Here is a 22613-nt window from a genome sequence, read left to right as displayed (position 1 = left end):
ATCACAGGATTATAGCGTGGACAAATAACAGCACTGCTCTGTGTTCAGCACAACACTGCCTGTGTGAGCCCCGTGAGTGAAAGTGGGTGGCTGTTGCCCAGACTGTGCAAATTTTGTAACATTTGCTTAGTAGGGCTACTGTCCTAGATATGCAGTCTCCTGTGGACCTTTCCTGACCATATATTGTAAGTGCAGGATATAAACCTCCTGAATTTGCCTTTCCTGTGCCCCTTTTGCACAGTCCAGACAGAGTGTGCTCTGGAGCAAGGCTGCCCTAGTAAGGATTCTCCTGGCTGATCTTTTCCCTGGGTGGTAGATACTTTAGCTACCTGCTCATCCCCGAACATTTTACATGTACAGAAATGAAACTGGTGAGCTGTTAAGGGTTTTCCTCTGCTGAATTTATCAGTGTGAGGAATGTTCATCTAGAAGGTACTTTAATCTTACTGTGAACTGTAATCAACAATCCCAAATATGCTAGTTCCCAAAAGCAACACTCCCATGCAACCTCTACACCTTCAGGGACCTCAGGACTGGTGACTGTGTATTTTTAATTTCCTAGTGGCCTTAGAAAGCAGAAGGTTCAATTTTATGCAGTGAGAAGTGACACACTGATTTCACTAACTGAGCAATTTTTCCTTTAATTTGTTTTCTTTTCTTTTTGTTTTCACTGTGACATCAGAAAGCAAAATCCTTGGGCTAAACTTAGAAGCCCATGAGAAAAAATAATTTATCAAGATAAACTCCTGCTTTGAAGTTAATTTAAAATTTTTAATATGATTTACCAGAGGACCTGTGCCTGTCCCCTTTGCAGGTCTCCAGTTGAAATATTGCTCAGCAGGGAGAGGCGGGAATGTCGCTACAAATCCTGGACTATAGTCAGGGCTTTTTTTTCCTCCTGCACTAGAATAACTTAGTTTCTAAGAAATCAAGTTTAATTTAACATACAGTTGGCATAAAACCCACTTTGCTTTCTTTTCTTTCTTTTCTTTCTTAAGATCAGTTATGCGCAGGGGCTGAGGGTGTGGGGGTGTGCGTTTGTGTGTAATATAAGGTACCCTGATCAATCTTGCCAATGTTCAGGATTAGTAATTGACAGTTCAAACTCAATTGAACAGTTCGATTTTGTCTCTGCTATCTGTAGTGTCAGTGTTGGTATAATATAATAGCTAGCCAACTGCAGAAAGAAAAAGCCAAGGGTTCTAACTCACCGTTAGGTGGTGCCCCTGCCTTTTATTAAAAAAAAAAAAAAAAAAAAGCACACAAAAGACTACTATCCTCATTTTAATTATGCAAATAGGAACAGCTCTAAGAAAGAATCTGTAGGGGAAGATTAAGTTCTAATGTGGGAATAAATGAAATACATATATATACTTTTAATGAAAGAGATTTTGGCTGTTGAAATGGTTGGTAGAGGAGAGCAGCTTCTTGACTTGAGCTCAGCTATGACACTGTCTGCCAGACCTGGAAGAAGCATTGCCCTGTTAGGTTTGCTACCCGCCCTTACCAGGGCACTTATGCCTAACCTTTCTCACTGCAGTTTATGCCAATTGCAGAAACCCAACATCCAGGAGGGTGTCTCTCTGACCCAGAGGGAGTCATTTTACCCCCCAAAGCATGCTTTCTTCTGCATCATTGCCTAAGCTTATGTATTTGTCTGTATTATTCTGGGTTTTGCCAATTTACCTGCCCTGTTTTAAATCCTGTTAGTGATTTGCCTTGTAACCTGCTGACAGGAATGCCACACAATGAAATTACTTCTTTACCTGTATTTCTTATTGACTGATTTTCATTTTATTATGAAAATGGCCCCCTTGCACAGTGGTGACAGGATATGGATATTATTCAGTAGACCAAATCAAGCTCACGATGTAATCTCTCTAGTTGCGAGCAACCCACACAGTTCAATGTGATATCTTTTTGCATGTCATCTGTAGACAGCTGGCATTGTTTGCTTTGTTCTGAGGCTCAGCTCATGGGATGAGGTAAACGAGCCAAACACTGAACCTTTGCTAGTGACCAGCGGTGGAATGAAATTCAGAGCTGCAGACCACCTGATCACCCCTTTAATCCCGGTCCCACAAAGGCACCTGAACAGCTGGCTCAGTTGAAAGAATTTTGGATGCAACCAGGGAAGGTTTTAAGAAAACAAATGTTCCCTGACTTAACTATTTTTGTTTCAGCTGCTTCCTAGATAAACTCCACTGTATAGCTTAGAAAAATGGCAGGTGGGGTGGGGGTACTGTTCCGGATATTTGGGTCTGGCCTGGTTTAGACCTTATTTTACCTTTTGAAAAAACAAGCACCCCCTGTTTCCTGTCCGTGGATCCAGGACATTCTGACCAGCTCGGCAAGAGCAGCTGGTAAGAGCAAAGACCTGGGGAGGTGCCTGGTACTCCTGGGTTCCAGCAATCCAAGCAAAATCAACAGCCTCATTTCTGTACATCAGCTTTCCATTAGCATAATTGAGAATAATGGACTGAACCAACAACCCCAAGGTTGACTAATAACTACAGCTTCTCTGACGATGAAAAGCATTCCGTATCCTATTATTAGCAGATCAATGTGAATAATTGGCAGACATACAACAAAAGCTACTGGTCGCAGAGATTTCGTTATACTTTTCAAGTAGAACTTCAACAGCTACATTTTTATGATTTAAATATTAGCTCTTTGATTTAATTCTTGAAACATTAAAAATTACTATTATTTTTATGATTTGCTTACCTGCAATTACAGAAACCAGAACCTTGTATTTGTCCTATCCCCTTAATTTCTTACACTTGCATCACTTTCACTATTCTTGTGATTGCTGTTATAAAATCTGCCATTCCAACATTGTGAGTCTCATCTTGGTATCAGCAGAAGCAGCTGCTGCTGCCACCGCCACCGTGTTCTCCCTACCTCAGTGAACTACCCACCCCGTGCTGGCCTCACTCTCCTGGAGACTCTGCTCAGGTTTAACCAGTAAGCTGCTTAGTAAGAGAGATTTTCTGCAGTTCTTCTGATACACTTCTGGCCCCGCTGTCAGGGAAAATTACTTTCCCTCCTGCATGTCTCCTGAGCGTAAAGCTGCAGTATTCAGCTGGAGTGAGGGAACAAAAGAGCTGTCATTTTCTTTTTGACATAGAGATCCAATCACCTGCAAACTCAAAGAAGTTGGCCTTGGAGATTGGTGTTTTCTCCACTTAGCTGGTTGTTGGAGAAGGTATCTGGCTGAATGGGCAGTTCCTGTGCTTCACCTCACACCTTTTTAGTCAGCGGATCCAAGGGCTTTTGCACTGGCTTTGTCGGGGGAGCTGCACAGGGAGGGAGGACTCACTCCTTGTGTGATTGCACAGAGTGCTGCTGCAGACGGTGTGCATCGTGGTGGTCTAGGGACTGGAAAGATGACATGAGTTTGTATTGGGCTGGTCAGGCACACACATAGCAGGCTTAGCACTATGCTGAGCTACAGTGCTCAGTAAAGTCCTCATGCTGGAAATGAGTCATTTCAGCCCCCTCCTGCTCCTACAGGCATGGGTGAGGAGGAGTGGGAAGAAGCATTCTCTCTGAGATGCCATCACTTTTATCCCTGCACTTGTCCCTCCAAGCTTTGCAGGATCTGGCCATTGTCTCAGCATTTTACATGCAGTTCATGCTGGCCATTCTCCTAACCCTCACCCTGACTGGAGTCGGGTAAGGGCTGAGTAGGGGGGGTGATCAGCATATGTTTTATTTATTCTTTATTATTTATTTATCCTGTGTTTAATTTTTTTAAATACAACCTGTTCATTTTGGGGGTGATTTCTTTTTTCTCTTTTTGTAGGTCCCCAAAATTAATTTAATTAATATGGAAAGTATCTTGCACTAGGAAATTTGCCCATGCAGAGGAAAGTATGTCTCTGGTGCTAGTTACCTTCACTGGACCTGACCCTGACCTGTGGATTGACTTTGTGACTTGACCCTGGACCTGCCTCATTGCCACAGGCTTGCCCGATGATCTGGACTCTTTGCTGACACCAGCTGCCATCCCTGGGCTTGTCCTGCTCCACCCACCTTGCTCAGGTACCCCAGGACAGGCCCTGGCTAAAAAAGTCTCTAACCTGCCAGCCATGCTGTCATGCTTGGCTCCCATCCCTTAGCAAGCAGCTGGCCTTTGCTACTTCTTGACACCTGCCACATTTCTAATCTGCATCATGTTGTCTCCAAAATATGCATGCTCTGTAATCAGCTGTGTGTAGCTGATACTATCTCTGACTTCTAAGTCTGCAGGGATATTTTTAAACAAGCTCCTCTGAACTTCCAAAAACTAAATGTGATGTTTCTGTGTGCCACTTGTTCCTTCTATTTCAGAGTTTCCTGGGAATCCTATCTCAGCTTTTGCCCCAGGAAGTTTGCTGTGCTGATGCTATGGTGAGTGACTGCTGTGCCTCACCACCCTGGTAAGACTGTCCCTTTGTTCCCTGACTATGGTGGAAACAATACTCGGGAATGTGGTTTGCAATTGCTTTCTTTCTTGCATGTCATGTTTGGAGATGAACTTCTAGGCTGTGTCAAGCATTAAAAAAAAAAACATACCCCAAACAAAAGCTGTAGTCATTGGTGTACAATTTTCTTTCTTGAACCTTTTCCAAAATAGCTAGCTGCACGTTACTTCATCTGAACAAGAACATTCTCTGGGGCAATAGCATGCTCCAAAGACAGAAGCGGTTGCGTTGTTACTGCACATCTTTAACAGGAGGATGTGAATCCACCCTGATGCCAAGTGAGACCAGAAAGGTGCTGGGACAGGAGGACTCTATGAGTTTGCTGTCAGTATTACTCTCAGCAGTCCAGCTCCAGATCTAATCGGAGCCAGAGTAGAGCTCCTTGCCGTGGATGGGGAGAGATTGAACTCAACAGAGATTTTCCTTGTCTGGAATACCAGGTTTCTACTAAATGAGGGCACAGGGGGCAGCTGAAAGGAAAACAAGCTACTTTTAGATAAGCATCTGGCTTGTGTTTCTTTGAAGTTCATTGTTTTCTTTTGTTAAGCCTAACTGTCATCCAAGACAGTTCTGAAATTTGTAAGTTGAAATTGCCCTTAGCTTCTGTGAAGATGGGCATTTATTTCTCCTGTTACTTACCTTGTTTTTAACGTTTCTTCCTCATTAATATTTCTTTGGCCTGAGTGAAAAGCTGACCTTGTACAGACTGCCTTTCCACCTTAAGTTCATCTGGTACTGTAGGCACCTTGTGGAGCTATTCATACAGAAGCTAATCTGCACTACAGACCCCTTATCAGCTGTGTGCCCTGGGCAAGGAGGAGAGGGCAGCACAGGAGAATGCTGGTGGTGCCACTCTTACCATACAGCCTGCAGATAAATTTGGGAGTGTGTGTGTTAAGCTCTGAGTATCTCACCTAGACTTTGTGTCTAGAGCTTTCCACGGAGCAGTGCATGGATATTTGGTTATTAAAATCTAACCTGTGGCTGTCAGACCAAGTGTATATACTGGGTGTGTGGATTCTGCTTCTTAAGTCACACAGGCAATCAGTTTGCACCCGTAAATCAGCCAAGCCAGGTGTTTCCTCAGTGCTTTCAGCCTTGCCACAATTCAAAGGGCTGGCACAAGTTGCAGAGTCTTTGACTTGTGAACAACCATGTCCTGGTGGGTGGAGGAAGTGAGAAGACTTTCTGCCAATGATGTCCCTAGGGCCTCTGGGTCCCAGGAATGACCTGCTGAGTGTGCTCAGGAGTGCTGCGGGGTAGTGAGACAAAGTCAACACAAAGGGCTCTCTAGCGGGGAAGACCTGCTGTGGCCAGTGGACCAGGAAACTTCTCAAAGGCTAACACCAACAATCCTGAACTGAAAGGCATGGGCTTGTTGAAAAGGTAAGTGTCCAGAAGGGATGACGGTAAGAGAGAAAGCTACGTGGCCATGGCAAACAAAACTTCCCAGGGCACAAGAATACTTGAATTCTAGTCTCTGTCCAGTGGGCCACACATGCCTTGAAAGTGGCAAGGAAGCCTTTATTTGGTTAAGTAATCTTAATGCCACACTTGGCATGTTGGAGAAAGGTGACATTGGTGCATGACTCTCGGAGATCTAGCTCCAGAGACACTGCTACTCTATAGAAAACTGGTCTGAATGGGACAGGGATGTCTTAGGTCTTCTGTGTGTCCATCAAGCACCACAAAGCCTCAGGCCGGGGCCACCTTCTCTGGAATGTCACACAGGTGTTCTAGCTGTCTCTCCCTGTTGTTTTTGTTTGATTGTTTGTTTTTTGAGGATGTGATAATGATGCAATGAAGTAGATGAACCTTTTTAAATTATTTTTAAAGTCATTAATGACAGTTGCTATTTACTTCTAATTAAAAGTAACTTTTTTTTTCAAGATCAGGTTGATTGCCAAATTGGTTCATTATAGGCCCCGCAGATAGTAGTTTGTTGCACATTACATACTTCATAGCATGTTAGTAGAAGTAAAAAAAAATGCAAATAGCAAAAAAATGAAGCAGGCTCTATAAAACATTGAAAAGGAATTTTTAAAATGTTCAAAACTGAAAAAAGTCTAAAATGAAAGTTTTCCTGCAAATTTTTCATCCTTGAAGTTGAAAAACCTTGACAGAAAAATTAAGGTTCATCAGAATAGCCTTTTTGACACAAAGCCTTGTTATAATATGAGATTTTCTAAGAAGCATCACTGAAGGGGCTTGTGTCCCGGGTGGCAGAGACAGGCCCTGTGTTTGCAGCCGCCCTCCACTCCAGCATGTCTTCTGCTTCCACAGGCCTCGGCAGGAGAGGAGACAATTTATATCAAATCTTGGCTTTCTGTAGGCTGACTGTGCTGCAGGTTGACTTGATGGAATAGGAAAAAATCCACCTCTTGTGGAAATTCTTAACATTCAGACATAATATATTGAAATGTAAAATTCATTCAAATTAGAGAGTAGGTGTAACAGCGTTAGTGGCTTACCGCAGCTGGAATTCAGTGCTGAGCAAGGGAACCCAGTGCAGGCCTACTCTAATTTGGATCAGATGGCATGCCAGAACATGTGCGCTAAATCTGGAAGGTTTTCTGTGGGTATGGTAGGGGGTAGTCTACACCACAATAGCAGCATAGATTTGCAGTGGCCAGCCCTGCTCTCTTCCATGAGACCTATATATTGAATAGATAGGTCATCCCAGTAAATGAGAGATTGATCTCAGCAGGTTGGCCTAGTCAAGTAATTGTGTGTAAATAAATGGGGAGTAAAATATCTTCTCATTTTACCAAAAAACCCTGGGCCCTCCCAGAGTGGGACTGGAGCAGGCTGGTGGAGCAGCACAGGAGTCGTGTGCTGCAGTGGCTCTTGGTGACAGATGGCCCAGGACTTGCTGCCTTCCAGCACCGAGGGGAGGTGCGGGGAGACTGGTGGCTGCTGCTGCTGCTCTTCAGCATCAATGGCTGTTTCAGGGAGGTGCCTTTAGGCAGGGAACTCCAGGTCGGGTCAGGCCACAAACTTCTGTGAGTGTTTTCCACCATCACAGGCCTCTGAGTGTTTTCCAAGACACGTCCCCGCTACACTTCAGTAGCCATGGCAGCTCAGGTCTTGTGCGTGTTTCCCCTCACTGCTCGTGTTGCCCTGCAGTCTGGAAGGAAGGCTGAGGGAGCCTTGACCAAACTTGCATGCTGCCCCTCCAGTGGCTGAGGCCGCTGGGCCTGAACTTGAGCACAGCTGTTTATATTGCAAAGATAACCTGCGTTTCTGCAGAAGAGCAACTGCCCATCCTGCCAGGGCTGCAGCACAGGGTGCTTGCCAGCTCTCCCAAATGTTTTGCCCAAGTCTGAATCTTGCCGAACATCCAGCACATGATTTCCATACAAAAATGTCAAATACTGCTTTGAATTACCAGAAGGTACAGGGAAAACTCTTCAGCATCACTCACAGAATTTTGTAACAGATATGATGTGTATGAGACCACACCAGTTGCTGTTTCATCAGTCTTTGTAAAATTATTACAGTTGGACAGTGTTGGGCTGGGCAAGGCAGCAATATTAGATTTGAGGGTTTTTCAGCAAGGCAAAAAATTCTGGGGCTTTTGCTTTGTTTTGCTGCAGAAATATATAGTCAATCTCAGCAGCCTTTCACTCTGTGTGGCTCAGAGGTTTTGTCGTCATCATCATCATTTCTTTGATTTTCATTGCTGTGTGCGACTTCCGCAAAGGACCATCTGTACTGTGCGCAGCCTGGAACCGGAGCTGTTTTCAGTACAGTCCCAGCACAGCTACTGAACACAAACTGTGAGGCAGCACAGCAGGAGCTGTGCAGTGACCTGCGATCAAAAGGAGATGATGCTCTGCTGGCCCAAGTGTCAAGTGATCTTGTTTTAACTTAAGAATGTCAAAATAATATGGAATAAAATATGTGAGGAATGATCTCCCATTGCTCATGGAGGGGAGGAGGGATTCCTTCTTGCCTTCCTGCAGAGACCTGTCAGGGCCAAGTCCTGCTGTGGGAAGGTGGGGAAGGAAAAGGCAGGAGGGAAGAGGAAGGGCAGGGAGGAATCAAATGGAGGGGTGGTGATCTGCAAAGAGAAATGTTGCTGCTGCTGAAGCGCAGCTACAGAGGAAGTGTTTCTGAAGGGAATCACCCTGCTCCCAACTCATGAAAGGCTGGGTTTTCAGCAGTTGGGAGGATAATGGTTTAGTTGCTGCTGACAATTATCACACCGTTCTTCCCTGTTGTTGTGGGTGAGGATGGCCTTTCTGACCATAGTCTATGTATTTGAAAGTGCAGCTTTTTGCCCATTCACAGACCCTGGCAGGTGAGGCTGGCAGAGGAGTTATGCCAGTTCCCCCTATGCTTACATGTTTGTGCAATATCGCTAGCAGGTGGTGCAGGTTCACAGCCCAATTCAGTTGCCAGAGGCTGCAGCAGGTGCAGTCAGGTGTCATCAGGGCAGACTCTCCCTATCACTATCTCCTATCTGTGTGGAAAACCATGGTATCTGTTCATCCTATGGATGGGGCTCAGGTAGAGCTGAAGTAGCTGAAGCCACAGTACGGAGGAGCAGCAAATACAGTTTATGCTTGTGAGTATGGGAAGGTCACCATTCACCTAAGACTTTAATATGGAAGTTGTTGTTAATAGAGACATTCCAGTGAGGTGAAAAGTCAGACTTGGAGCAGGCTGCATGGATTTGGAGATTCCTTTGGTGTTATCCATCTATCCTTAGCCTGCTCTGTTTGGCCTGGGTTTTGCTTTAGTTACAGATAGAGGTTTAGGGCCAGGAAGTTAAAAGAAACTAGCAACGTTAGCTATAAGCATCATGACATATGCAGGTGGAAACTGAACCCTTAAGGTTATTAGTGCAAATTTAGTCTTTTGTGGTTTACTGTAAAAAAGCTGTAGGAACAGACAGCTTTTTAAACACAGGCCTGTTTATAGAGTAATCTAGCCACAGCAGACAGCTTCCTACTTGATTCTGACAGTTCTGGAATTTAGTCTTCAGCTCCATTGCTGCATTTTTTGGAAATGCTCTTTCATGCAAAAGAAAAGAATTGCAATTTTGAGACTTTTTTGTGGCTTCCTTATCAGGCCAGTTAAACAGTGAACGAAGTAATTTGTAATGGGATCACATTACCTGCTATTGCATTCTCTTTCTGCTGAGAGGTGCTGTGGGACATGTACTTACTTCTGACAAGTTGCTAGCTCTTGCTAATTGTTTGTAGCTCATGCTCCAACTGAAATAATGTTTGGCAGGGGTAGAGTTAATTTTCTTCCTAGTAGCTGGTATACTGCTGTGTTTTGGATTTAGTATGAGAATAATATTGATAACACACCGATGTTTTAGTTGTTGCTGAGCAGTGCTTACACTAGTCAAGGACTTTTCAGCTTCCCGTGCTCTACTGACTGAGAAGGCTGGAGGTGCACAAGAAGCTGGGAGGGGGCACAGCCAGGACAGCTGACCCAAACTGGCCAAAGGGACATTCCATACCATGTGATGTCATGTTCAGTATATAAAGCTGGGGAAAGCTGGCCGGGGGGGCCGCTGCTCAGGGACTGGCTGGGCATCGGTTGGCAGGTGGTGAGCAATTGCATTGTGCATCACTTGCTTTGTATATTATTATTATAATTATTACATTATTATTATCATTATTTTACTTCAGTGATTAAACTGTTCTTATCTCAGTCCATGAGTTTTTCTCACTTGTGCTCTTCCAATTCTCTCCCCCATCCCACTGGTGGGGGGGGGAGCGAGCGAGCAGCTGTGTGGTGCTTAGTTGCTGACTGAGGTTAAACCACAACAAGTAAGTAACAGAATTATCATTTAGGCAATTCTTTTCTTCTGCTCAGAAGTCTTGAGCAGTGCTAGAATAGTAATGGTGCATATATGCAGTAAAGGAGAAAAGTTTTAAAGTAGAGTGACTACTTATAAGAAACACTGAGTGAAAAATGATTTTGAACCCCCTAACAGTGCTTTGACACAATTGCTGAGCTTGGTTAGACAATTGGGCTTTACTGCTCTCTGTAGATTTTCTCAAGAGACTGAGAACTGCCCTGACATGGGGGCAATAAAAGAAAGTCATCTGACTAAATTTCATATAGCGCTCCCACAAAACGGCCAAGTGCAGATATATCTAGCTGAGAGCTACATGTATGTGTGAAATGGGAAAAATCTGACCACTTTCCCTACCCACAATGCAATAAACCTCTCCCACTAGCAGAGCACAAGACTTCTATGCGTTAATAGCTAATTACAGACAGGAGATTCATTCAACACTATTGATAACATATTACTACCTCCACTTGATACTTGTCAAGAAAATACCGCACCTGTCTTGAAAAGGAATTTCACCACATCCACTGAAATGGGAGAATTGTAAAGTATCCCCACGGTAAATAAACATTGGTGTCAGAACCTGAACTAAACTTTTTTTTTTTTTTGCATTTTGTGCCTGGTTTCTTTAGCTAATATGAGGACTCTAGAGAATAATATCCAGCAAATAATTTCTTTGACAAATTTATTCTCATTTTCTGCCTGTGAAATACCATGAATGTATTGTGTTTTTTAAAGTCTAACTCAAATGCTTTTCCATCTTTTGCACTAATGATTATAAATATTTGGAATTCAAGCTATGCTGCTTAACAGGGAGTGGTCAGACAGCTGCTGTGGTGCTTTTAAATTTTCTTTTTCATAGAGATTGAGTTAAGAAATCTGGTGGAAAGACTTGTAGCATATGAGCATGGAATTTCACTTCCCGTAGTTTGGAGTTCCCTCACCAGAAACGTTCTTGCTGGTTTGACTGTTTATTGCATGTGAATTCAAAAGGGGAATGAATGTGCCTGTGGCACACGAACATAGAAGATGGAAGGATGGCTTTGGAGTGGGTTCCCTGCCCTTCTCAGCACAAGTGTCAGCAACCCTGCAGTCCTGCACTTCTCCATGATGGAGCATGTCAGGCTTGTGGGAGTGGTGATAAGCTGGGACCTTGCTAAGAAGCTTGCAATGAGCTTCTCCTGGTGAAATCTGCACCAGCGCTGTCTGATCTAAGAGTACTCAGCCCTTGTTACCTGAGGATAAAATGGTGTCTTCAAAATGCTGTTTAGTACAGGAATGCTGTGCAGACTGACTATTTTCTTTGGAATGGTGTTAATACCAGGCTTTGCCATTTCTCAGAGGAGACCATCAGTTTGTACCCTCTGCTATCTTTTGGCAGGACTGGTATAAAGATTGTTGAGGCTATCTAGAGTCTCAGCCTTTGGGGAAAGATATTCAGCTTCAGAGTGGAGGGGATCCCCTGCGTTGGAAACTTCTTTATTTATGTGAAAGGAAGGTATTGATAGAACAGTATGCAAAGCATATGTCTGACAGTCCAATGTGTGGCTGTATCTTGGAAGAAGAAAGAATAAAAATCACTGAAGTTTCAGCAAATTGGCTTACTTGACTTTGAGTTTAACTCCTTCTTTCCTTGATCTGGGATCCCTGCTAGCTGTTAGTATAACCACAGCTGATGCTTGTGGTAGACTCACTGACTGCCTTTCTTGGTCTCGAGTATCCCCTGTAACTTCACCTTTATTCTGCTAAATAATACAGCCCATTGTCTGCAGTTCCCCTCAAGACATTTCAAGCAGTTCTTAGTGTCAGCTGTAATTCTGTCAGTAACTCAATCCAGGATGGTCTCTCACTGTTTAGCAATGTTCTTGAACTCTGTAGCTCCTTGGAAGCAGTTGCTAAATTAATGTAAACAATGCCCTTGGGATAATAGACGATACTACTTTTTTATTTTTTATCTGTAAATAAAATAAGACTCATTTCCACTGGGAATGCAACTGGCCTGGTAACGTGATCCCAGCCTGGGCTAGCTTCAAAGTCCATGTTTCTATATCAGAAGAGGAGTCCTGAATATGAACATAATCAGGGTCCCACACTTGGAAAGAACAGCAGATGGGGTAAAATAATATGGAAATAAAAATATGGGATGAGACGTCAAATTTTCTTGAGAGGCCAAGTGTCATCAATAGATGGTTTCAAGAAAACAAAGCATGTGCAGGGATGCCAGCACTTGTGTCAGCTGCTGAGCATTATTCCTTCTCACCCAATTGTTGATGGATTTAATAGCTTGGATCAGCAGCTACAGAAAAACTATCCTCCTGGCAGCTTCCTGTGCGGAGACGAGTGGCCTCTTCCTTGCCAGCCCTGGTCAGGCTGGGAAGGAATGAGATGCACCCAGGCAGCCTAGCTGAGACTCGGGAGGGGCAGAGCACTGGCAAACGGAGTGAGCCTTGTGCTGCCCTGGCACATCACTAAGCTCTTGCAGTCAGGGAGAGGCTGGGGGAGGCAGATGAGCATGGCAAGGAGATACAGTCCTGCCCCTGCCTCATGTTGCCAATATTCAGCCAGTTCTCAAACATTTTGTGACATCTAACCCATTACTGTAGATATATAGCTATAGACATAGAAAATATGGCTACCTGTGTAACCGTATTTATGTAGCACAGTAATAATCTAATGCCAAGATAAACGTAGCACTCCTTTAAGATATATATGTGCTGATGAAATCATGCTTGCAATCATAGCTCTGTATGAAGACAGCATATAATACCTATGGAAGAGACCTATCTTCCCTTAACCTGAGTGAACATATATTCACCCCATTGGCTTTAGCGAAGTACTCTGGAGCAACATAGTTTTATGTAAGAGCAGTATTTGGCCTGCTAGGTCTAAAACATTCTTGGTAGAAGGGCACAGGCTTCCACCATCAAGTCTTCAAATGCTTTGCAATAATGAGAACAAAACCAGGCAAGTTTCTCCAGTCTTATATCACCTGAATGATACATTTGAATTTTTTTTCAATTTTATTGAGAGTGGAATGTGTGTGTTTTTGCAGAGTCCAGTACACTGGGATACTTTAGCATTGCAAGATGTGGGCATTCCCTATGGCTTCCTGTGCACCAAGGCAATTCCATATATAGAAACCTAAAATGAGCAGAGCAAGCTCCACCACTACGTACTGTCGTAAAACTCCAAGTTAGTACCAGCATGTTACTTAAACCTAGTTAATTGGTGACTGCCTTTTTGTAACACAGCAAAGTCAGAATTAGCACAAGCAATAAGAGTAAAAAACAAGCGGAAAGATGCAGACATCATTTTCCCCCCCCTTTTTTTTTTTAATTCTTTTTTTCCCTTATTTCCTATTAGTCATCTTCTCCTGACTCTCTTCTTGCAGCTGATGGGTCACATGACAGAATTAAAGTCTGGCATGGCATCAGTGCATTGATCTCTCATACAGACAGGATTCCTATCATAATTCTCTGAGGTACATTCAAGGAAGTTCTTTTTTTGCTGGCTGCTTGAAATCACTGGATATGTTGATCTGGTTCTTATTCTGTATTATTTAATAATTGGTTGACTTTTTTCAAATAGTGCCCTGACCTCTTTTTTGTTTTAATTTTTTTGAGGTAATCAAAGGATATATTGGGGCTTTTTCAAATACATGGCAGACAGAAGCTGAAGTACATAGAAATGGTAGGCAATGTAAACAGCTTGTCAGATTTTCGTATTTGCCCCAGAAAGTCAAAGCGGGTAATTTCTGCAATTAAAATGACTTGTATTTCGTTGTTAGATGCAGTTGATTGTGAACACTTTGCCTGTCTCACATAGAATTTTTTCATATGATTGTAAGAGAGATTTGGAGTATTGTGACACATCCAAGCAAGCTCTCAGATTTACCAAAAATCTCCAAAATCACTCAAGCTTTTAATGTTTCCTTGGGGTCTCATTCATCAAGTGTAAACCATGGCCCCAAAGAAGCATGTCAAAAACTGTCCTCAGTAGGAAGGTAGGTTGGGATGGAGAGGAGAAAGCTGCCTTTGAACAGAGAAAGCATCCCCTCAATCAAGTGAGGTATTTCAGTTTCATCAGGCCCATTTGGCTCCTTGTAAAACCAGTCCGGCTATGGGGGTCTCCTGCAACACACATACAGTCTTGCATGGAAACAACCTATTAATTACTGTTACTGAATTCTCTGAGATGCTGGGAAGCCTTCTTCTAGGCTTTTATTTCATATTGTGGGTGAGATAAAATTGTTTGGGCTCTGAAACCAACTCTATCTTGTATGCTATATTCTGATGACCTGGGACATAGTACATGAGTGACTTACAGACAGAGATGAATCTGTTACTGTGGGCTTCATGACAACAGAATTTCATGTTTACCTCTGTCTGTGTGCTCACATGTCTCAGTGGAGGCCAAGACACCAGGGGTTTTTCCCACCACTGCATTTGGGTAAGGTGGCCCTGAAAATTAAAGATTCAAACTGATACCTTGCACTTCACACTTCCTTTTATATATTAATACAGCATCTGTACTCTCCAGCGGTACTTCTGGGGCAGTCAGAAGCTATCAGACATGGCTTTCATTTGCTTCGAGAAGGTGCTTGCTGCATCCTGGCTAAACAAAGGACAAGCACATGACTCCCAAGTTTCGAGGTAGTCTAATCCCCCTCTTCGATTTCACTAAAAAAACAGATGTGGATTTATAACTGTTACACAAATACTTGTCTAAAATGTCTTCTTTCTATTTGAAACTTATTCTGCAGCTCATCAGTGTGACACCTGGAACCTACCAGCTTAAATGGATCGGCAGTAGCAAAGGCTCTTGTAGGATCTTCAAAATACTTCTGTTTTCAGGGTACAGAAAGCTGTTCTGGGGCAGGAAGGGGAGAATTCGGTGGAATATTGCTGATGCTTGAAGGAGGTCTTATCTTTGGCAAAAGTACTTGCGTTAGGGTAAGTAATACCCTGAAACCTCTCGCATGCATCCTATTTCTCAAATGCTGGAAAACGTGATGGCCAAGCATACTCAGTACAGTGCGCGCACACTTACTGAAAGCAGATTGGGAAGATTTTTTATAACTTCCTGAGAAATTGCTCTCCCCTTCAGTAAGTTTTTACAAGTGTCTTGGATGGAATTTTTAGGATTTTTCAAGGTTCTTGAGACTGTTAATATACTGCACGGGGCCTCAGGGAATGAGCAAGATGATCTAACAGGTTGTTTCCATCTCTTATTTCTGTGTCTCTGATTTAAGGATTTTCTGCATTTATTGGCTGCTGCTTCTCTTGGCCACTTTATACACTGTCTAGTGATTTTACCAATCATAGGTAATGGCAGAGGCTCCTTGAAACACCACGTTGTCATAGAAACACAATAGCATCTAGTTGGGTCTAACCTCTCTCTCCCATATCAGTCCCCATGGGAAGCAGAAATTCAGGCCTTAGAAGTTAATCAATTTGATGTTAAGTTTTAGAAGTGATTTTCTTTTGGTTGCCTGGGTTTCCTGCTGGATGTTCTAGTGCAGATTTAGTTATTTACACTACTAATACTATATTAAAATTATAGCAACTAATTATTAGCACCAGTAACACAGGAGTTATGATGGCTCTGGTAACTACAATTATTACTCCTATTGTTGTTATTATTGTTTGTTTGCTTAAAAGACTAATGGGATTCCTGTTTCAGTCATCTACTGATGCAGCCATGGAGGGAAACTTTCAGCATAATACGGGAGATGTGAACCCAGAGAGACCTGGGTGAGACCTTTGGGGACGAGTAAGGCTCATGAATCCTGTGCAGGAATGTGCCTCTCAGCCAGGGGCCCGGCGCAGCAGTGCCTGCTTGGCTCTATTACACTGAATCACATTTCTTGCATTTGTAGACGCTAGTCATAATTGCTTCCCAGCCCCCTGCAACCTCTGTTTAGCACACAGTGCTACGGCCTCGTATTTGAAGACATATGACTCAAAACTGTTTTTCCCCCTTTTACTGATGGTTTTCAAATTCTTGTTCCTTTTCTGGGGAAACGCTGGCCATCATGTGGACTGCAGCCTGACACAGGCCCTTTACGAGTTCCTTGTCATGATTCAGTGATCACTTTAGCCTGTAGAATTCTGTTATTTTCTACTCTTACTCCCATTTAAGAATGGCAATATCTATAGGTCACAAGGGAAGGAAAGCACCTTTATAATAAAAGTGCTGGGGACCGCTATTCCTACGGTACTTGTCTCAGACAGGCAATATGAGTTTATAATTGGGTGCATAGAGAACAGTAATTTCAGGTAATCTTTAATAATTTGCAGCTTCAAGGAATCCATGGGAACCAGAGCTTTTTGTTGTACTCAGTCCTTGTGAGTGGTGATGTTTGGATCAGTTTACTGAGATTGCACACCCTAGTGAGCACATACTCTGGCATCAAAGAGCAGGCTAGCGCTGTGATACTTCAAACAGGGTGGAAAAAAAACATACAGCTATTGTTTTAAATTGCCATTACTGATTACAAAGAGATACCAAAGGTCTATGCTGGGTGAGTTCTGCATCATTAAGAGCTGAGCAGATCCATCTCCATGGCAGATTGTGTACTAAGAAAGGTAGGTTATCAGAATTGCCTCCTGCTTCCAGTTGCTTTTCTACAGCGAGTGCTGCTGCCGGAGAAGGTTGGAGAAGAAAAAAAATTATAAAGGATTTGCAATATGAATGGCTTCTGGCAAACAAATACTGTGTCTCAGCTCACTCAGAGATGACATCAGACCTTGCAACCCCTTTCTTGTCCTGATCTATGGGAATAGGAAGTCTTTAGGAATTTTACCTAAGAGTTGGCTTTTACAGAATTTGTTTAAACTCTAGGCCAGTAGTTCCTCACAGTGAGAACACCGACAAACTTATCTCTAGTTAAATAAAGGAATTCAGTGAGGAATAGCCCTTTAAGAATGGTTTATACTGCAAAAGCTTAGTCTTGCCAGGATGGGATTAGGAAATTACAGATGCGACTGTAGGGCCCCCGTCTCTCATGATTAGATCAGGCTGCAACCTTTCAATACAAAAAATGGAATCATTGTGTATCTATAAAGCTTTAGGAGACAATTTTAGAGTATAAATGGAATATAATCAGCTGTCTCAAAGTATAGAGACAGCTGCCTGTGTTTGAGGAGAGTCTTAAGCAATAACTTTGACATAGCAAGAACTCCTGACATATTTCCAAGGAGTGTTTAGTTCAAGACCAACAGCTCACAGAGCCTACCTGTGCCTTTCTAGGATAGAGCTGTGCACAGCCAGTGAGAAGAGTGCTGATGGCTCGGACATGATCAGAAGCTAATTGATCATGCTGCCTCCTTAGTGGGAATGCTGGGAACATGCTACTGTGTCTGGGAATGGCACAGAGCCCAGGGCCCTACTGTGACATGTTAGTGCTGAGCTTTGCTGACAGTCTCATTTCTGTAACAGAAATTTATATGTTTTTCTTTTGTAAACAGCAACAGCATTGATGTCCTTGATCTTTTAAACTGAGTTTGCCTCTGTAAAATCTGTATGTAGTTCTCCTGGAGCTTGCAGTTCATCTGCCCGCTCTATACTTTTACGTTTCTTTGAGAGCTCCTGTTACTTTACTCTTCCCTTCCCTCTCCTGGCTAACGTGTTTCTGATCTGTACCAGCCCGTATAAAAACCCAGAGAGGAGAAACACTCTCTGCTCTCTTTCCATAAACTGGTAAACCTCTTCCTGAGACTTCACAACCCTTTGGAAGCACACAAAGTACATTTCATACTTTCCAGGTACAGTGCATGAAAATTCTGCTAAGTAAACACTATAAAGTAGGTTTTGAGAAAATATTAGTCACCATTATGCAATTCCAAAACCACAAATAAAGTGCTAGTATATTTTGTTTTATTGGTTGTGACTGCAAATACTGTGTACACAAAGGAAACCTTTGAAAACCAACCAGCCTACAATTGTATGCATTTTACTCTTATAAGGCAATTTGTCTGGTAATCTCAGTGTTAATTTTTTTCATCTGGTATACTCAGCTGATCCACCAGACAGTGTTTTCTGTAATATATCTGAAAAATCCACATAAGGTGTTTTTTTTCTTTTTTTTGCTTAGCTCATTCTCCGTTTTTAAAAAATAATCTTACCTGCCCTTCTTTTTTGTCTTTTCTATTAAATATAGTGAAAATGATGTTCTCATACACTGTCTTTTCACTTCAAAGTTTTCAAAGTAAATACAAGCAATGTGCACTCCATTGGGGAAAAAAAAAAAGTACAAAATATCCAAATCCTAATTTTTCAGGCCTGCCAGAGCTGCATCTGTTTAAACATGTTACTTATATGGATGTGTACAGTACAGGAAGCTGGAGTGCTTTTCAGAACTGCCTGGAGTTGTATCTTTTTTATTCTTCTCTTTCTCAAAACAATTTTAAATCTACAAGAAAGGTCAGAGGAGGTCACGATTCCTGACCCAATGCTGAACTGAGGTTGCCTGTACCGTCTTTTTGATGCTCCGACCAGGGTCACTGAACTGGGGGTTATTATTGGCTCCCTGTGTCTATGAGGCACAGCCTATCCCAAACAATTTTTAAATTACCACTGGCATGAGACTGTCAGGAAGGATAGTAGCTGGGAATGTCTAGACACTGCCGCCAAGACAAGCTCCCCTATAGTGGAGACACCGTGCACCGAGGGGGGTCAGAGAGAGGGGCCGGGAAACTGCCCCTGGAGCCCCCAGGCTGAAAGACAAAACTCCCATCATGCGTCCCGCAATTTGCTCCAGGGGTTTAGCCAAAGAATTTAAGATAAGGAAATCTATAGGCCTTACAACTGGGAGAATTTTTGACTGCTTTATTGCTTTCCATAGATTCTAAAGCCAGTTGTCTGCTTTTATGAGCTCTTTAAATCACACATCACAGTATCTCTTAGCTTCAGTCACCCTAAACCGTCTCTGAATTTATACTGATTCTTCTTGACTTTATTCTTTAGAAATTAACATTGAGGTATGATTTGCAAGGTTGTATCAAAGAATTCTCATCCTTCTGCAAAGCTACAGCACTTTCCAGTGCAGGTCAGCTGTCTTTTCCTGTGTGTAAGGCACAGAGAGGTCATGGGAGTCTTTAAAGGGTCTTTTTCCTGTTCATCACCCTGCTTAAGCAGAACTGCTAGGGAAAAGAGAGATTAAATCCACTTTCCAGCTCAGTGTCTGTGTTCTCACCTTGGGTTTCACTGGGGTTTTTTAGGAAATTTCATCCAGAATGTGCCAGCAACTTATTTAATAATGATATATCAAAATTTATTAATATCATAATTCACACATTAATAAACACCATATTATTTATAACAATACAGCCATTTTGAACTTTATACTGAAGGATATTTTTAACAGAAAAATGCCCTGATCAGTCAGGTTAGATTGCATCTAGTATTAAACTTTCACCCAGATTTGAAACAAAACTGAAACAAAATTTTGAAATAGAAATTATTAATTTTAATTACATTTTTGAGAAGTTATTGTTTATTTTTAAAAGCTCTGCCTTCTGACAGATATTTAAGAGATACAGTGTCTGTAATACCCAATTTAGCTGCAGACAGTGGAGGTATCTGCCATAATGCTGCAGTTAGTAAAGAGCTGCTAAAAGCTGTCTGAGCTGTGGCTGCATTTTAGAAGTGGCTGATGTGACCCTATACACAAGGACTTTAGTCTTTTATCATACTAACCTACACCAAATAAAAAATGTTGCACAAGTGTATACGGCTTAATCTGTCACTTGCTGCTCCTTCCAGGAACGTGGTCCCTCCAGGAACCTGCTTGTGTGTGCCCCAGCCCACTTGTACCACTGGTGAGACATCCACCTGGCAAATTTTTCAGGTTGGTCTGATGGGTGTACTGAACCAACCAGTCACCCGAGCACCAGGAATGCCCTAGCTTGCTCCCGCAATCCTGCGGGGGGGTCTCCTCTCCATCAGTCACCCCCGGGGGACCTCTGACTGGGGACTAAGCACTGGCTTTGGTTCTCGGGATGCTTTGCAGCCGCCCCCTCCCACCAGTGGGAGACAGCCCAGGCGCCCTGGCAAGTGGTGCTGGTCACGGGTGCGGCAGTGCTGCAGCCCCAGCCGGCTGCTTGCTGGGCACCATGCTGGCAGCGGGGAGGCAGCCCCGGCCCCCTGAGCAGAGGCTGGAGTGTGCTGGGCTCACCTCTGTGGGACTGGGCACCCTGTGCTTTGCATCCTGATCACTGAATGTAAAAAAACGCCTCACAAAATCCCATGTGTTTCTCTGAAGACAGCTGAATGGTTATTATTTCCCTAAGGAAAAGTAAAGCTATATGAAAACTGGAGCGCTTTCCCTTATGTCCCTTGTTAAGATTCACTATTTTCCAAAGGGACAATTTTCCTGTTCTTCCACTTGACCCCACCATCACACTGTTTTACAGTATGTTTGGGCTAATCTGCATGTCAGTGGGAAAAACTTTCCATTCACTTGTTTCCCAATATTTGATTTCTTAAACCCACACTTCACTTATATTTATACTGTAAAAGATATAACATATAGCACCTAACACAGCAGAACTCCGACTCCTTGTTACCTTAGGCACATCATAGTTAAGCACACAGAAGACTTTGACACAGAGCAATAAGGACATCAGTTTGCTTAAAATGGAGCAGTACCATTGTTTAGCACACCTGTTACAAAGTTCACTCGCTCACTGAGTACAACGTCAGTGGTCTCTTTCACTGAGTAGAAAACGGCCTAATAAGCGAAAGCCAAATCAGCATAAATTAATTTACATTTCAGTTGTTAGCTTATGTGGAATTTAATAACAAAAGAAAAATAACCCAAAAAGATTATACTACACATGCTAATAAACTTTTAAAAGAATCAGTGGCATTAAGGAAATGACCATCCTTACCTTGCTCCCAGCAGTAATCTTTCAGTTAAGCAATTATCACATCCGTGCCTAAGCCGCAAACAGAGGATTGCATATGAATTTATGGAATGAAAGGAAAGATGCTTCCACTCACCCACTGCTGCTTTTTAGCCCATACAGAGCATCACTGAGGGCGTACTGCTGGGAAGTGGTTTACAGTTGCTAAGCTCATCATAATCCTCGAAGGTCACAGGTAAACCTCTGCTTTTGAGGTTGCATTTTTACAGAAAGTGCTAGGGTGCAGCTGTGATGTGACTCTGCTCTGTGTCCCGCAGGCTGGTACCCCAGGGGCTTTCCCGGGTGTCAGCAGGCTACACTTGGGGCAGCACTGGCGGGAACAGCAAGGAATATAGCCTGCTGCAGCCTGTTGATGTTCTGGGAAAGAAGAGCTGTCACACAAAATTTGATGAAAATGTTTACCTCTTCCTTTTGCTGAACTATATTGGAAAATTAATGCATATAAAGTAATGCACTTCAAATTCCTCACATAAGACTAGCTCCTTCTATGGACATGATTTTTTTTTTTTTTTTAACAAGGCAGTCTTGATCCTCCGTTAGCTTAGTCTGTTTTTTAAATGCCTTTTAGCTGATTAGGGAAAAGATGCTTTTGTGCCCTCAAAGGGAGTTTCAAGAACAGTTGAAACAAGTTATTTTATGCTGGCTGGCTTCAGGAGTTGGCCTTCATCTGCTGGGATTTTCAGCCCAGGTAGGACTACAGGTCAGTGTATCTTGCATCTCTTTTTCTTACATCCTGTAATAATTGTGTAGTAAAAAGTTTTTTTCTAAAGTTGCATTTACCTGTGAAAATCCTATTTTAAACCAAGCCTCTTTCTCATGAACTCAAGAACAGCTTTGTGTGGCAACAGATCCCATTTCAGAGGGTGCAAGAAAAATTGGTCTGTTTCCCTTAAGGCACATGTTTGCAGAGAAGTATGTTGCTCAGGTATGACCTGTGTATTACTGCTTCAACCTGTTAAGATTGGGATGTAAGTGCACGTGAAAATAAGGAGTCTTTTGTGACTGCCTTCCCCACTCACCCTGACAGCTTCTCTGTGGTCCATCTGATATGGGCTGGGCCCAGATGTGCCTGACTGCTTGCGTTGTGGGCTGCTCGCCCAGCGTCATCTCAGACTTCCCTGAATTTTATGGATAAACCGAGTGACAAACTATAGTTGGACAAACTGACCGAACATGCTTTTAGATACTGAGGGGTGGGCCACTGAGTATGTGAAGGGGCAGGATTTATTTAACTTGTGCTTATCCAAGGGATAACTGATATACAGGATAGTTCAGTTAGCAAAGCAGCTGAGAATGAAGTGAGGCAAGAGCCCAGCCAAGAACTAAGATTCCCCTGAGGTCCCAGAAGCATTACCCATAAGTGATGTGAATTATGTAAACTGTGACAGTCCTGCTAGT

Source organism: Aptenodytes patagonicus, chromosome 18 (assembly GCF_965638725.1).
Source record: "Aptenodytes patagonicus chromosome 18, bAptPat1.pri.cur, whole genome shotgun sequence".
Taxonomy (NCBI): domain Eukaryota; kingdom Metazoa; phylum Chordata; class Aves; order Sphenisciformes; family Spheniscidae; genus Aptenodytes; species Aptenodytes patagonicus.
The sequence above is the reverse complement of the archived record's forward strand: the minus strand, read 5'-3'. Positions refer to the sequence as shown.